The sequence below is a fragment of the Lissotriton vulgaris genome, chromosome 3_1 (genome assembly GCF_964263255.1).
Source record: "Lissotriton vulgaris chromosome 3_1, aLisVul1.2, whole genome shotgun sequence".
NCBI classification, from domain to species: domain Eukaryota; kingdom Metazoa; phylum Chordata; class Amphibia; order Caudata; family Salamandridae; genus Lissotriton; species Lissotriton vulgaris.
Window position 1 is genome coordinate 1,336,548,548 of NC_141689.1, and position 14,852 is coordinate 1,336,563,399.

At 45.1% G+C, this 14,852-nt stretch overlaps 1 long non-coding RNA gene across 1 annotated transcript in view; it reads left to right on the top strand.

Annotated features, from left to right (window-relative positions):
• The window catches only part of LOC147727840 (uncharacterized), a 75,585-nt gene that overhangs the window by 10,652 nt on the left and 50,081 nt on the right, over window positions 1-14,852 (top strand). Inside the window, exon 2 of the long non-coding RNA XR_015309347.1 lies at window positions 4,413-4,467. This is a non-coding gene — a long non-coding RNA (uncharacterized LOC147727840). The remainder of the gene's footprint in view (window positions 1-4,412; window positions 4,468-14,852) is intronic.

Consider the following 14,852-nt stretch of genomic DNA (forward strand, 5'->3'; position numbering starts at 1 on the left):
TGTGCCCTCTATCCATTATTCCATGCCTGTTGTCTTTGTGCCCTCAGACGCGCAACACCCATTGGACTCGCAGGGCTTCAGCCCCCGACATCGTCCCCCCTTCCCCGGGTGTCAATCTGTGAAGCTGGCAGCTTAGAAACTGGATATGGACTGTGCCAAGTTTTTCATGGGGCTGGGATCCATTTGGGTGGGAAGAGGAGGGAGCTATGACAGAAGGCATTTAGTGTCGAGGCTGTGTTTTACAGATTCGGCGTGTTTGAATGGGGTTGACATCATGTCTGCTATTCAGCAGGAAGGGATGCGATCAGACGAACCCCAGGAGACTATGTCCTTTTCGAATTTGATCCCTGAAATAGGTGTGATTCAGTTCAGCAAGGGTGTACGGTGCCTCCTGCACCCCTGCAGTCCAGTCCGTCCACTCCAAGGATATTTCAATGTCACTGCTTTAACAGTGTTTGAGGGCACCCCGCTGTGGTCTGTGATTCTGATATAGGAGCAGACAGGTGAGAGGCACCAGTTAAGCTAATATAGAGGTTGTGGAGAACGGAGACCTACCGGCACAGGGGGGAAATGACCCTGGGATGAGAGGAGCAACTGCAGTATCAGATGGGGTGGGAAGGGTAACTGCGATGCCAAGGAAAGAGGTACCTGGCAGGTGTACCCAGAAGGGACTTCAACGTTGGCCACACAAAGGAGAGAGGGACGTGTTGGAGGTTAGAAAAGCTGAGTTACGTTAATACTGGGGTGGGATGAAAGCCCAAAACCTGGTGTGAAATACGCATTAAAAAAAATTCAGATGAGGGGCTTTAAGATGACCTGGGAAAAGAAACAGGAAGGATAACTTGGACTAAAACCCGCATTTTGTCGCTGAGCTGGTGGGGTTGGCATGCTGGTTTGTGTGCTGTTGCACAAGAAAGGAACAATCACTGTGACATTGGCGAGGAGCAACAAGGCCCCTTGCCCCCCTGCCCACCCCCCCGCCCTCCGCCTCCCCTTCGTGTGTGGCAGCCCAGGATGAGACAGCATCCCGGGTGCACACACAGCCGCACCGAAAGCTTCCAGGTCTTTAAAAGACCATTTGCGTGCTAATGAGGCCTTGCTGTTTTTTCACCCTGTCTAAGAGCCCCTGCAGCTCCACTCTGCATGTTGCCCACATCGTGCCGCGGCGCCCCTGGCAAGTCATAACGGCGCACCAGGGCGCACTGTTTGGGAACCACGGCGTTACACTGATTTTCCATTAAGAATATTTTTGGGAAATACTATCATGCAACACATGTTACTAAATGATGAAGCAAACAAATAGTAACTGAAATTTTAAAGTAGTTTAGCGAAATGTTTTTTTCCTGCTTTCATTCTTTAATTTTTTATTTTGAAAGCAAAGAATTATCAATCCTGCTTTTAAGCTTCTGCAAATAGTTTCATCAAATCAGAGAGCATTCTGGGAGCATTAAATATAGCCCCATATTTCTAAACTTTGGAAACGTGTCTACACATTTTTATACTGGAACCACTGTCAGTGGTGCAGTCAGAGCTTACAACATTTACTTAGAGCGCTCATCCTAATAATAAAGGCTCTTAATGAATGAACCATAAATACAAGTTTGAACAGCATTAACATATGGACAAAATATTACCTTAACTTCAGACAGTGCCCTTTCCTGATCCATAATGTGATATTGCAAACAGGCAACCGAAGGGTTTGTTCTGCCTACTTGTCCCAAGGACAAAATACACTTGAAAACGTGTTGCCCTGCACCCAAACAATATGTCCTGGGGTCGTGCTATAGAAATTCCACATCCCTGCCTTGTTAATTCAGTTTCACTTCTACACTGCATATTAAGATGTAAGACACTAATTTTTGGGGGATGGGGTCCAGTTTTACAAGTATGTACGTAGGAAGGTGGATACCTGACTATGGTTACCCCATATTGTTTGCCTAGTGTTTAGCTGGTTTTCGACTTAGTTGGCCTGGGATCCTGCTAATCAGGGGCCCAGGCTATCTGCTCTCTTTAAAATGGACTCCATGTACCCTAGGTACATCTCCATCTCCAATTGGATATTGGGTCACCTTATCAGCCCCTGTACAGTATACTATAGGTACCCAGGGCATAGGTGCATCCAAGGCCTACCAGGGGCTGCAGCATATCTTTTGCCACCCCTGGCTGGCCATCCAAAATGACACAACTGGCTGATCACTCAGCTGGGGCAAGGTGGTGTAATCACCCCTTGCTTAGATATAGTATACCTATATCTGGACACATATACACCTATAAGTCACTCCTATGGCAGGCCTTAACAATCCTGGAGGCAGAGTGCTTGGTTTTATTTGAGATGGTGCTCTAGCATGAGCTAAGCCTGTCTGCAGCTTTCGGAACCATGTCCCTTAGCTGTTCTGGGATAGCCATACCATATACTCTTAAGTGCATTATAATCCTTGCGGTTACTTGCTAACTTTGGTTTGTCTTTATCAAAACATGTCGTGTAAGGTGTCATACGCTTTTGAATACTACCCCCTCGCCAGTCCCGGCGACGGGGGTAGCATTCCACCCTTCTAGAGGGAGAAGACATGTTACCCATAGGAGGGACCTAGCAGGTGATCCAGACCCTTGATTTGGAATAAAGGTAGGAGCTGTGCCAATGCAATTTAGATCATCCTGACTGAAACTTTGAAACGAACCCTTCGACATCCTACTCAACTTAGAAGACTGAAGAATCTCCCTTGTGGTCAAGGAGTGGCCACCCTGTGCAAACAGGCACCATCAGCGCAACGAGACTTCCTTTGCCGTTGCTCCCACCGGAGCTCGAACGACAGAGGCCGACAAGACCTGGACTCCCAGACTTCCAACAGCCCGATCCACAGCCACCGCAAAGCTGAGACCCGTGGAGGCGACGTGAGACATGGGACCGGCCATCTTGAAAAGTCGACGAAGTGCGTCCCGTGCAGCTCCTGAGGTCTCCTCGAAGCTGTGCATTGGGGTTTGAGAAGCCCCAGCCCAGAGCAGCTCTTGCACCAAAGATCACCCCCCACACTCGCTGAGTGCTGCGTGGGGCCCTTTTGCATTTTCCTGCTCGGCGCGTTGTCCGTCGCTTGCCTGTTGGCTAGTGGCCTCTGTGACGACGAATCACCCAAACTACACTGCTGGTCTGGTTGCTCCAGACTGGCCCCAGCTCCCCTGAAAAGGAGCCATCGATCTGACTGTCCCGGTCCGATCAAGAAGACATCTTCAAATCCTGCGTGGGTTGCCTTTGCCAAGGCTTGGTGACTCCGAATCGAGTACCGACACCGACAGCAAGAGCCTTCGTGGGACAGCTCGTGTTCACCAGCTGGTCATCCTCGTTCCTTCCTGGTCCACGTGGCAGTAGAGACAAACACCTCGACATCACCTGATTGCAACCCAACATCGCCTGGTTCCTTCCTAGTTCCTCGCTGGTCACTGGCTAGTGACCTGAACTCTGTCTCCTCTGCTTTCAGGTACTCTACATCTTCGATCCACCCTTGGATCCAACCGGACTCTTCTCTCCTGGTCGCCTGCAGCATCTTCATCTCCAGGCTCCATAGAACTCCACGACGAAACCCGACACACTTTGGCACCTATGCACCCGCTTCCTGTGGGTGAGGTAACGAGCTAACTCCGGTGCTCCCATAGGGGATTACACCTCTAGTGTCCTAGTTGTAAGTGGCTAAGTTCTAGTCCAGTCGTAAGCCTCCGAAACCTATAACTTTCTGATTTTTACGCACCATTGACTTGTATGGTATCGCGGTTGCCTATAGACTCTGCACCCGTATCCTGTGGGCCTCTCCCGACCTGACCTTCGTTAGTCCAGTGTAGGCCCAGCGATTCCCTAGGCCTGTTCATTGTTCGTGACGTGGTACTTATACCACTTTCTTAATATATGGTTTGAGTGGCCACCCGGCCTATCCATAATTGTGCAGCTTATTGTATGTTATACTGTGTCCTTTGTTTAACGCTGGTGCTCCTGTGCTCCTAAAGAGTTAAGGGAATTATTCTAGAAATAAATACATATATTTTATAATATATAACTTGTGGGGTGTCCTTTTATTTGGTATTAAAAGGGATTGCATATGGTAAAACAGCTGGCTTCACATGCCCTCTTGAGTTTAGCTTAAGACTGCTTTGTCCATGCTACCATTAAGATAGCTGGTCTATAAGGTTGACTTGCAACCAATCACCATGAGAGTTGTTTGGACTGGTACAAGGTGCTCACTAGAATTAGTGGTCATCATATACCAGGCCAACTTCTCACATATGTCTATATTTTTCGAGCTGAACGTAAGATAGTAGTTGGGGCCTCTGTAAATCTGTTACAAAGTGACCCTAGCTGTGATAATTATAAATGTTTTTTGTTTATTGTGCGTTTTTTTATTAATTATTTATTTGATTTTCTTTAGTTTGCCAGGTACTCTGCATTGCTGGTTGGGATGCTCTATGGAAAAACAAGATATGGTAAGTTTGAAGTCACCTATGTCTTTATTTTTTATTTTATTTTTTTGTACCACATTGTAATTCCAGCAAGTGGGTATAGTCCGGGTATATCGAAATCCGACTATTTTCAATGGCCAGGTCCGGGTTCTCCCTTGCTGCTCGCAGGATACAGTCTCGATCCCGATAATTCAACCCTATCAGACTTGAAAGGAAGCTGCTCGCTCACCACCATTTGTCTGTGCCTCGGCATCAGACTTCAAAGGAATGCGCTCCCGCCCCAGCAATGCAGAGAGCTTGTTTTCGTTGGTTCCTGTTATTGCCCTTCATAAATGCCTTCTTTTGTTTAGTGACTATGCTTATTAGCCCCTCCTTTTGGTGTTTTGGAACCTCACATGGAGACTTCCCCTGTTACATTTCTCATTTTGCTAATGTTCATTTCAGTTCGTTCTGTGCACTGTTTTCTTTGCCTCTGCTCGTGTTCTTGGAATGCTGTTTGTGGGCTTTCTGAGGCAAACATACGCTCTGTGTGCTGTCCCCTTTGCACTAACGCGTCCACATCCTTGTTCCCTCCCCACCACCCTCCTTGTTTCTCCCATTTGCCTCTTCCCTTTTCTTCCACTACCAACACACTTTCCACATTTGCACCCTTTCCCCTCCTCTTTCTCCATCGCCCACGATCTCTGTACACCTTTATTTACGTCACTGCTCTTCTCTCTGTTTCCAGTCTCTCAGCGCCTCATCCACTTCCCTTCGTTGATTTTTAGTCGCTGCTGTCTTCCCCTCCTCTCTCCCTACCTCCACCTTTAACCGGGCGACTCTATCCTCCCCTGCCCATTTGCTCTCGTCTTTCAATAATGCTCCACTGTTCTACTCCGACTCTCTTCCAAACTGCTGTGCCACAGACACCCACTCAACTAATTGGTAAGCCCACTCAGTCCCCTTCCCCCCCCCCCACCTCACATCTAGTCCTCCTTTTCTTTACATTTTGATATATCTATTCCCCTCTATATCACGTATTCCTTCCTATCCCCTCATCTGAGCAACATACTTTTCTCAGTGACCTAATTGTAGACTCTGGAGATCTTGGCTTTATCACTAGGCTCCTCTTGTGATACTGGACAAATCACTTTCCCACCTGAATTAACCCTGTTTTCTTGTGTCTGCCTGAACTGTGAGCACTCAGTCTCGTATGCCTCCTTGCACAGAACTTTACCCAGCTATGCTCTCTACCATTCTATTTCTCACCTCTGAGAATCTTCCTCTGCCCACTCCCAAATCCGATTCTCTCCAGACACACTGACCGATCTTTCCACCCTCCACAACCTGCTCTCCCACCCATGTGCTCTCCATACCACTGTACTTTCCCTTCTCTCCCTTTATTGTCCTCTCCCCTCGAGCTTAGGATCCAGTCTTTCCTCTCACCCCAAGAGTATGGGTGTACTCCCTGCATTCCATGTATTCACCTTTCCATACTTTGTTTTTATTCATCTTTCTTCTTTTCCCATTTAGATACTTTCACTCACTTGCACGTTCCTCACTCTAATTTTTCTTGTGTCCTCTATGTAAACTTCCATGTCTGTTTATTTTTCCTTTACTCTGCTCTTTTCATCTACCCCATTCTTTGTTTGTCTTCCCTCTCCACTCGCCTTTTCATTCTCCCCGCTCTCTTCTCTCTTCAGACACACTTTATCTCATCCTTCTCAAACTCTTCTTCAGTCCCCTCTTTCTCCCTTACTTTCTCTACCCTATTTACTCACTTCCCCCAATCTCTTTTCTAGCTTTTTTTCTGTACTACTTCCCTTTTTTTTTGTTTACTCTTCCCTCTGCTCACTTCATATTCTCTGCGTTCCCTTTTTATTATTTGCCCGTTCCCTGCTCTGTTTTCATATGTTCCAGCTCTCCTTTTCTATATCTTTGGACTGTCCATTCCCTTCACATCACCCCATCTCCTTTGCATATTCAGATCGCGCGAACTATCTACCCCTTGTTTCTCCTTTATTTTCATGTCCTCCCTATCTCTGCCTCTCAATATTTGCTCTCTCAGTAGACCTTTACTCCCTCTTTCGTTGCACGCTTCTCCTTCCCCTTTCGCCTTGTATTCTCTCATTCCGGGGATCCCCAACCCCTGAACAGGCCTTTTCTCGTTCTCAGTCCCGGGATATCGCTTCAGGGCAGGATTTTGGGCAGAGGCCTTGCCTCTCTTCTGCCCACAGACAGTCACCGCAGCGCCCCCACCCTCTTTGCCCACACATCCTCTCACAGAGCATGGCTCTGCCTTCAAGCTGACACACCTTGTAGTAGGCTTATCGGAAATTAGCTTTTTCTTCGACATTTCGTCCAGCCAGCAGGGGCAGGTGGTCGTTTCACAGCGCGCTCCGAAAGTAGACACCAGCCCTAAAGAATGAATCACCCTAGGTGCTTTCCTACCTGAAGCTGGGTATGTGACTTTCCCGTACGGAGCACTGAGGGCTTTCAGACACCGTAATGTGCGCATGTGCAAGGACGGAAAACGGCCCAACTATCCCTTAGTTTTAAAGTAAAAAACATCAAAACTTTATTCCTGAATCCCGGTCGAGGAAGAGCAAACTTTCAATGTAATCAATGCACAATAAAGTCCACAAAGACTGATTTCTATATTCTTTCTTTATTCTTGGCTAAAGATACAACAGAAACAGTTAACGCATGTTGTCCTTTCTGACTGTGGAACTTTTTGATTCATTACATTGAACTTCTGATGCACTAATTCCTTGTCCATGTGAGTTTTTACCTACAGTCATATGGGAATCAAGCCGCATGTGCTCCACATATAGCATGAGGTCGGTCACGAACATCTAATATCGTTTTTCATGTGCAATTTGGTTGCAGTTGACCTGGCGCCACCTGCTGCACCACTGGTAGCGACGTCCCTTTACCTGTTACCTGTCTCTCACTTCCACTGTTTTTTTCACATGACACACGTACACAACTTTTTCATATTTTCATAAAAAAGCACGGAAGCCCATCCATGGGTATGTGGTCGTTAACCAATGCACCTGAAGTAACAGTAGATGGTGTAGCACCCAGGATAATGTGCTGCATGGCTAAATACTTCAGAAGGTCCAAATGGCATCATCACCAGTCAGTGCATGCTTCCATCATGCACACACACTACTAGCTGTCTGTGCACGCTTCCATCAGACTCACACCACCAGCCATCAGTGCACGCTTTCACCAGGCAGACACACTCCTCCAGCTGTCATTGCACGCTTTCACCAGGCATACACAACACCAGCTATATTTGCATGCACACACCACTAGCCATCAGTGCACGCTTCTAGCAGGCAGACACACCACCATCCGACCCACCTAATTGTTAGACAACAATTTTTTATGTATTGTCTTTTACATTCTTTTATCAGGCTGATCTATTTTAGTACACATTATGCTGCTGTCGCAGGGATTTCGTGCTCAGACAGAACTGTGCATAAAGGCTTGGAACATCAGTGAATTAGGGTGTGCCAAAACTCACCTTAGTACCCAAAAATCCCCTACCAGACTAGCTACAGTGTCTCATTGGTAATCATAAACTCCCAATGCTTAGACAAACCAGAACATGGACTTAGTACACCTCAGGTAATCGTGGAACACATGAACACTCTTTCGTTATACAATCATTTCAATCCAGAACAAGGAGTAAAAGAGGCCATGTGCCTATTTGAAATGTTTATTCACTAATGCAGTGTTCTCATGCGCAGTATCTTAGCTAATACAAGCAAAGATATTATAAGAAACAAAGTTATCAGCATAGTCACTAGTCCATAGAACACAAACGGTGAAAGCATGTTATTATGCTAAAATGAATAGGGTTTAACAAAACCTAATTCTCACCCTCCCTAGCTAGTATATTATATTATATCTAAGAAGGTCTCTTTTGGGTTTTAGCAGGGCGGCCCCATACCTCCAAGATCCTAGTGGTAAGGGATCACATCATCAGCCACCAGCTCTCTGCATGCGAAGAACCATCAAGTGTGTTTGTATGCTCTTGTGCAAAGCAATATAAAACGCGCCTAAAGCCAGAACTTTGCTGCAGCTGCATGTATGTTATGTCTAGGAACGTGTGAAGATCAGTGCTCACAACAACTACTGTGTTGAGATATCCTTGAAAGTTTCAGCACTCACTGTACAGACACAGTTCTCCAAGCAAGGCTGATATCAGTGGAAGAACATATTATTCTCGTGTGAATCGAAAACATTCTACTAGGCTCGAAGTTAAATCAACAACTATGTGTCGTGTGCAATAGCAGCAGAAAGCTAAAATGGCGTTTAAACTCCTAAAAAGCTCATGCTAACTTAACACACTATACAGGCTATATATATATCTATATATCACTGCAATCTGGCGTTTCATGTTTTTTTTCTGGCACACCTCTACCCCAAAGCCTCTTATTGAAAGGTGTGACCTCTAGCACTGCCATGCTCTTGAATGCCTTACAGTGCAACCACACACACTATCTATCGCCCTCCCTCTATCTGTCGCATCACTCAGCACCACCACAGCATCACTGAGGCAACACAACATCACTGAGGCACCACAACATCACTATGCTCTACCACAGCATCACTCGTCGCCACCACATCACTCAGCGCTACCACAGAATCAATCTGTACAACGATTCAACAACTGGTACAAATATGTTCTCTCAATGTTTCAAGCTTTATTACAAATGTCACAAAAAGATGTTAATATTTCACTTCTGTTCTTGTATTTTCGTCACAATAAAATACACTGAACATAATCTTCACAAAAGTTATTTACAAAAGTTTAAGCTATTGCCATTATAAATTACAACAACTTTTAAGTATTAATTTTTTTAAAAAAACTAAAAGCCATTGTTATTTGTAATATCAATACATCTAAGTCACGTAAAAACAACACATATTGCATGACAAATGCTATAGGTGTCACATTTGCCAAAGTTAACTATTGGCATTATAAATGACAAAGGTATTAATTTGGCTATTTTCAAAACCAACACATAAATAAAAAAAATTGTCATTTACAAGACCAATAGCTCAAACTTTACTAATGCGAGACCTATTACATTGCAAATGCTTGTTCCTTCTGTTACCTTCATTGTCCCTCACCGCTGCGGCCCCTGACTGCCCACTCTCTGCCCCGCCTCCCAGCTGCTCCTCCCTCCTCCCCATATATGCCGGCTGCTGTGTGGCCGCGCCGCCGGCGCGCCTGGACCGCGCCCTGTGCCAGAACCCCTGGCCCCCGAACCTGCCACGACGACCGCCGCCACTACGATGCCAGCACTCTGCACGCTCTCAACTCCGGACGGAGCCACACCTACTTTAAGGCTGCCCCGAAAAGCACACACGGCCCCATCACCTGCCGGAACTGCAGCTACACCAGCCTCGGAGCTGACGAACCACCCGCCAAGAAAGACCCCAACCAACTCCGATGCATATGAACACCCGCTCAGCACGCAAGCAACCAACTTCGATGCATATGAACACCCGCTCAGCACGCAAGCATGCCGTCAAGCTCTGGGACCTGCTCGACACAACATCCCCGGATGTCGCCTTCCTGACAGAGACCTGGTTTAACGACTCCCCCGCACCAGACATCGCCATAGCCATCCCAGACGGCTACAAGATCACCCGCAGAGACAGCGCAAACTGAGTAGGCATCGCCTTTGTCCACAAGAACAGCATCAGGGTCTCGACTAGCACCAGCGACGTGCTCAGCACCACCGAACACATGCATTTCCAGATCCACACAGACCCTAACTCCACCCTCCGAGGCACCCTCGTCCACCTGACCTCCACCAACTACATCCTCCTCGGAGACCTGAACTTTCACCTTGATAACAACAACTTACAACCCTGATCGATAACCTCGCCAACCTCTGACTGAAGCAAATTGTCACAACGCCCACACACTCCGCCGGCCACCCGCTCAAGCCTGCATGTCTCCGTCAGCCACACCACCGGACTCCTTTGGACCTACCACCGCTGCATCCACTTCGCCTTCCAGAAACCCACACACCACCGCACCCAACAGATCCCCCGCCGCTGCTGGAGCAAAATCACCGAAGGCCAACTACACGCAAACCTCGCTCTCAGGCCACCTACTGAACCCTCCTGCACTGATGCTACCCACAGCCTCCGATGCTGGATTGAGGACTGCGCCAATACCCTCGCCTGCTGAAGAAACCCAAACTAGAGAAGAAATGGCACAGAGTTCTGCCCCATAGAGCACACTACTCACTACCTTGCAGCTATACAGCTTAAGTACGGGGCTGCAGGCCTGGTGTAAGAAAGGCAGTGCTCCTGTCGCAAGGCCCCAGTTAACTGGGTAAATTTCAAGGACGCCCTCTCTAGGTGTTTCTTCCATGCCATTCCATTGGACAGCTTGATTCCCAGGTATTCAAAGGAACTCGCTCGTTTGAGCGGAACATTATCAAGGACCAGGTTACCTTTAAAGAATTTGTGGGGATTTAGCATAATCAACTTTGTTGTATACATGTTAAAAACATAGAATAATATAACTAAGTGACTGACTGCATAAGTAAGTCATTCTTATCATAACTATCTACAATCGCTTCACTATTGAATTACAAAAATATATAAATATAATTAATTTAAAGTACAACACCACTTGAAAGGCGAAGTTTGTTTAATTCACCTTTTAATCTACATATACTACCTTGCTTTATGCATCTATAGACCTAACGTACTTATTGATGTATATATTTATTAATTTTCTTCTAATTCAGCCTATCCAATTCACTACCCTATTTCTCACCCTATACCTCTATCCTGTACCTCCACTCTTTCATCCCAAACCCATTCCACAATCCCCAAAATAACTCTTTCTAGACTTTTCCCTACTCTACCTCTCCTTGCATCATTTCATACCTCTTACTATTCTGATTCCCCCCCCCCAAACCAGTCGTCCCCCTCCACCTCCCTTTTACTCATCCCAAGCCGCCTCCTACTGCTATGAGCTCCAAAACAACAATAACAATTCTAAATCCTTCCCTTTTCTATCCCTCCACTACCCTTTTCAATCCAAATAACAGACTAACATGTCCACAACTCAATTTACTTTCATATTTCACTATACTAATTTCCCACTAATCCTTTATGGGTTCTGGAGTAGCATGCTACTCCCCCCCCCCCCCCCAAAAAGCTCTTCAGCGTCTCGTCCGGGATAGTAAGTGCTATATAAATGTGTTTACACTACAATTGGATATTGCTCTGATTTGGGACATTGCTGCAGGATCTGGACTGAAGTCTCCTTCACCGCTAAAACATTTAGTATGAGAATCTCCAGTTGAGTTTTGTGGTGACATTAATATTTAAAAGGATTGCTTGTCAACCATTAAATCTCAGAGGTTGCAGTTGCCGTCAGCCTCTTTCTGCTATCTTGGGCTGTGGATCACAGCCTTTTTGGACGAACTATATGAAGGCAACTTGCCTTCTAGTTTGGATGTGCTCCTTTAGTATCTATATTGTTGGATCTATACCGCATGCTGGTGATTTCATGGTTCGGATGTAGAGCAGCCATAAAAAATGTTCTCCCTCAATTACTCTCTCGTTAACATTTCCCTCTAGAGTAATAAAATATATGCAATATAAGCTTTTGGCATTCCCATGGAAGGGCATGGCCGCTTGGGTTCATGAAATAAAATCTTATTCTAGTGTGTATGTGAATGTGACCTATCTTTTCCACATTGAATTTCATACTTTCAGGCTACATGGGTCTGACATTTGGATATTTTTAACACCAATGAAGACAAGATATGGGTACAGGTTGAGGGAGCTTAAATAAGGCTTCCTTTAAGGGCTTTACCATGGCTGGCCTCTAGGCATTGAGCCATGGAACGCCCTCTCAACCTCACCAACCACAAGACCAGCGTGGGGAGCCAGATATCAGAGAGCCAAAGCAGCAAAGCCCGGTGAACTCTGAGGGTCCCCACCAGGTTTCTTTTCAGCAAACTACCTTGCTGAAGCCGGGTTTGTTCACAGATTTCGCTTTGTCTGTGAAGAGGAATGACCGGTTGATTCCCTTCGCACTTGGACTCTTGGTGTTATTTATCTAAATTATAAATGTCCTTGTGATGTCTGATATAGAGATCAGGAGGTGTGCGCATAGAGTTTCATGATCTGCTTCTATTTTATGAGTGTTATGAGAGTCCAGGTTGCGTTGTTTGGCAGTTTCTTCAGTTTAACAGTTAGTGGTGGGAAAGGCACTCCTAAATTTAAACCATACTCAACAAATATTCTTTTACACACAATCTACTACGCGTGCTGCAGAAGAAGATGCTGTGTCCTAACTGCATCAATGAAATGAATATACAAGAAATCAAGCGTGACCGCTTGTCTTCTGCGCACTGTTGCTATTCCACAATGGGAAAATGTTGGCTGTTTTCATCAAGTTCTAACATACATATAACAATTGATTTATGAAAAAACACTGCTATTTATTATGTTTGTCAACTTCAAATCTTTACTGGCATTTCTTATTTTAGCCACATGATGTGCATCTCATATACATGAATACAACTAATACATTGATAATCCTGAAAAACTTTCTTTCAACATAAATGTTTGTATTGCAAAAAAATGTTCATAGTTTATCCTGCCCAATGCATTTCGGGCCGCCTGGCCCTTCGTCCGGGGCGGTACCTAAAAAAGAAAAAATAATCTCTATCACTCACGTGAAATGAGGTGCTTCAAGAATACATGGTTCATAGCATATCAACATGTACGTTTTGTTATAGACGCTAACTATTGATTTTTTAAAGAGGAAAAAAATTCATCTGAATTGGTCACCTTAGTAATAGTATCATACTCACTTTAACAACACAAAAAATAATGGTGTTCAAGACTGTCAATGTGGGAAACTTGGATCCGTCGCCCTATAACAAAGAATAATGTATCTAAGTTTTGTCTGAAACACTATCATGGCGAAAAAACCAAACAACACGTTTAACCTTCCCGACTTACTGAAATCGTGAAAACACCGCTAGAAGGTGCAGTCTTGATGTAAACAACTGCAGATATTTGCTAACACGGAGCCTGATGGATACTTCCTCGTGACCGGCGAATCCGCTTAGGGGAAACCCATCTAGAACAACAAACGAAAAAGACGCAAACTTAAATCTACTCTGATGTCCATATCACCGGAACTGCTGTTAGGCTCTAGGTGCTGTCATAACACCGGACTAAATAAGAATATACCTAAAAATAGACTGGATACGTAACGCACCTCTTGAAATGCTGCTGCAAGCCGTAGCGACTAACAAAGTCAGGGCGTGACTGTACCAAACTTGATAGTGTGGAAAACTGAAAATGACAAAAAGCGGCATCAATCTCTCTAAGCATCGTGTATACAAACGATGTTGGTAAGTCGTATCTCTAAGGGTATTTACCTTACTCTGTCCACGGCAATACTTTAAATTCACCGGTCGACCCTCTCTCCTTCCTCGCGGAACCAAAACGCTCGGATCACAAACAAATCGGAACGCCTCGTCACATACGCCCGCTCTTTTTGATGACAGATTACTGAGCGCGACGGATGTAAAGATCAACAAAGGACTTTTAGACAAGATATGTCAATGCGTGAATACATATGTGAACGCCATGTTGGTGTGGTGGAATGGTCAAACAAAATCTACGTTTAACGTAGTCTTAGGAGAGCATAATGCAATATGATACTGTCAATTCAGAATATTTACATGAACGATTAGATTGCGATGACAATTGGCCTCGAGCGCTCAACATTTGTGCTAATATCAGAGAAAACAATTAAAGTCAACTCTATCATTAATCCCTTTGGGGTCTTGGGTTTGCAACTTCCTGATCCAATGGATTTCTCTCTGTAATAAAGTCTTGGTGAGACACTTCCCAGGTGTTGGAGTCACCATTTCCAATATCTGGAATTTTAGTTGGGCGATGGTATGTCTGTTCACATCCCAATGTACTGCCAAACTGCTGTTTGCATTTTTGTTACGAATAGTACTCTTATGCTCTGATATTCGTATTTTTATTTTTCTCTCTGTTTTCCCCACATACAATAATCCGCAGGGACATTTGATTGCGTATATCACGTTCATTGAATTGCAGTCTGCATTAATCTTGATGGGGATGGTTTCCCCAGTATGTGGGTGTTTTACCGTGTCAGTGACTATCACGTTGTTACAATGCGTGCAATTTTGGCATTTTTTCATTCCTTTAAAGTTGCCTTTGGTTTTTGTGGTACTGGATTTCAGCAATTCTTTTATATTGCGGGACCTTCTGTAAGCAAAAATTGGTTTGTGTATAAACAACTCCCTGAAGTCAGTCTCATTACTTAGCAGTTCCCAGTGATTGTTAATACTCTTCTTAATTTCTTGCGAACAAGTTGAATATTT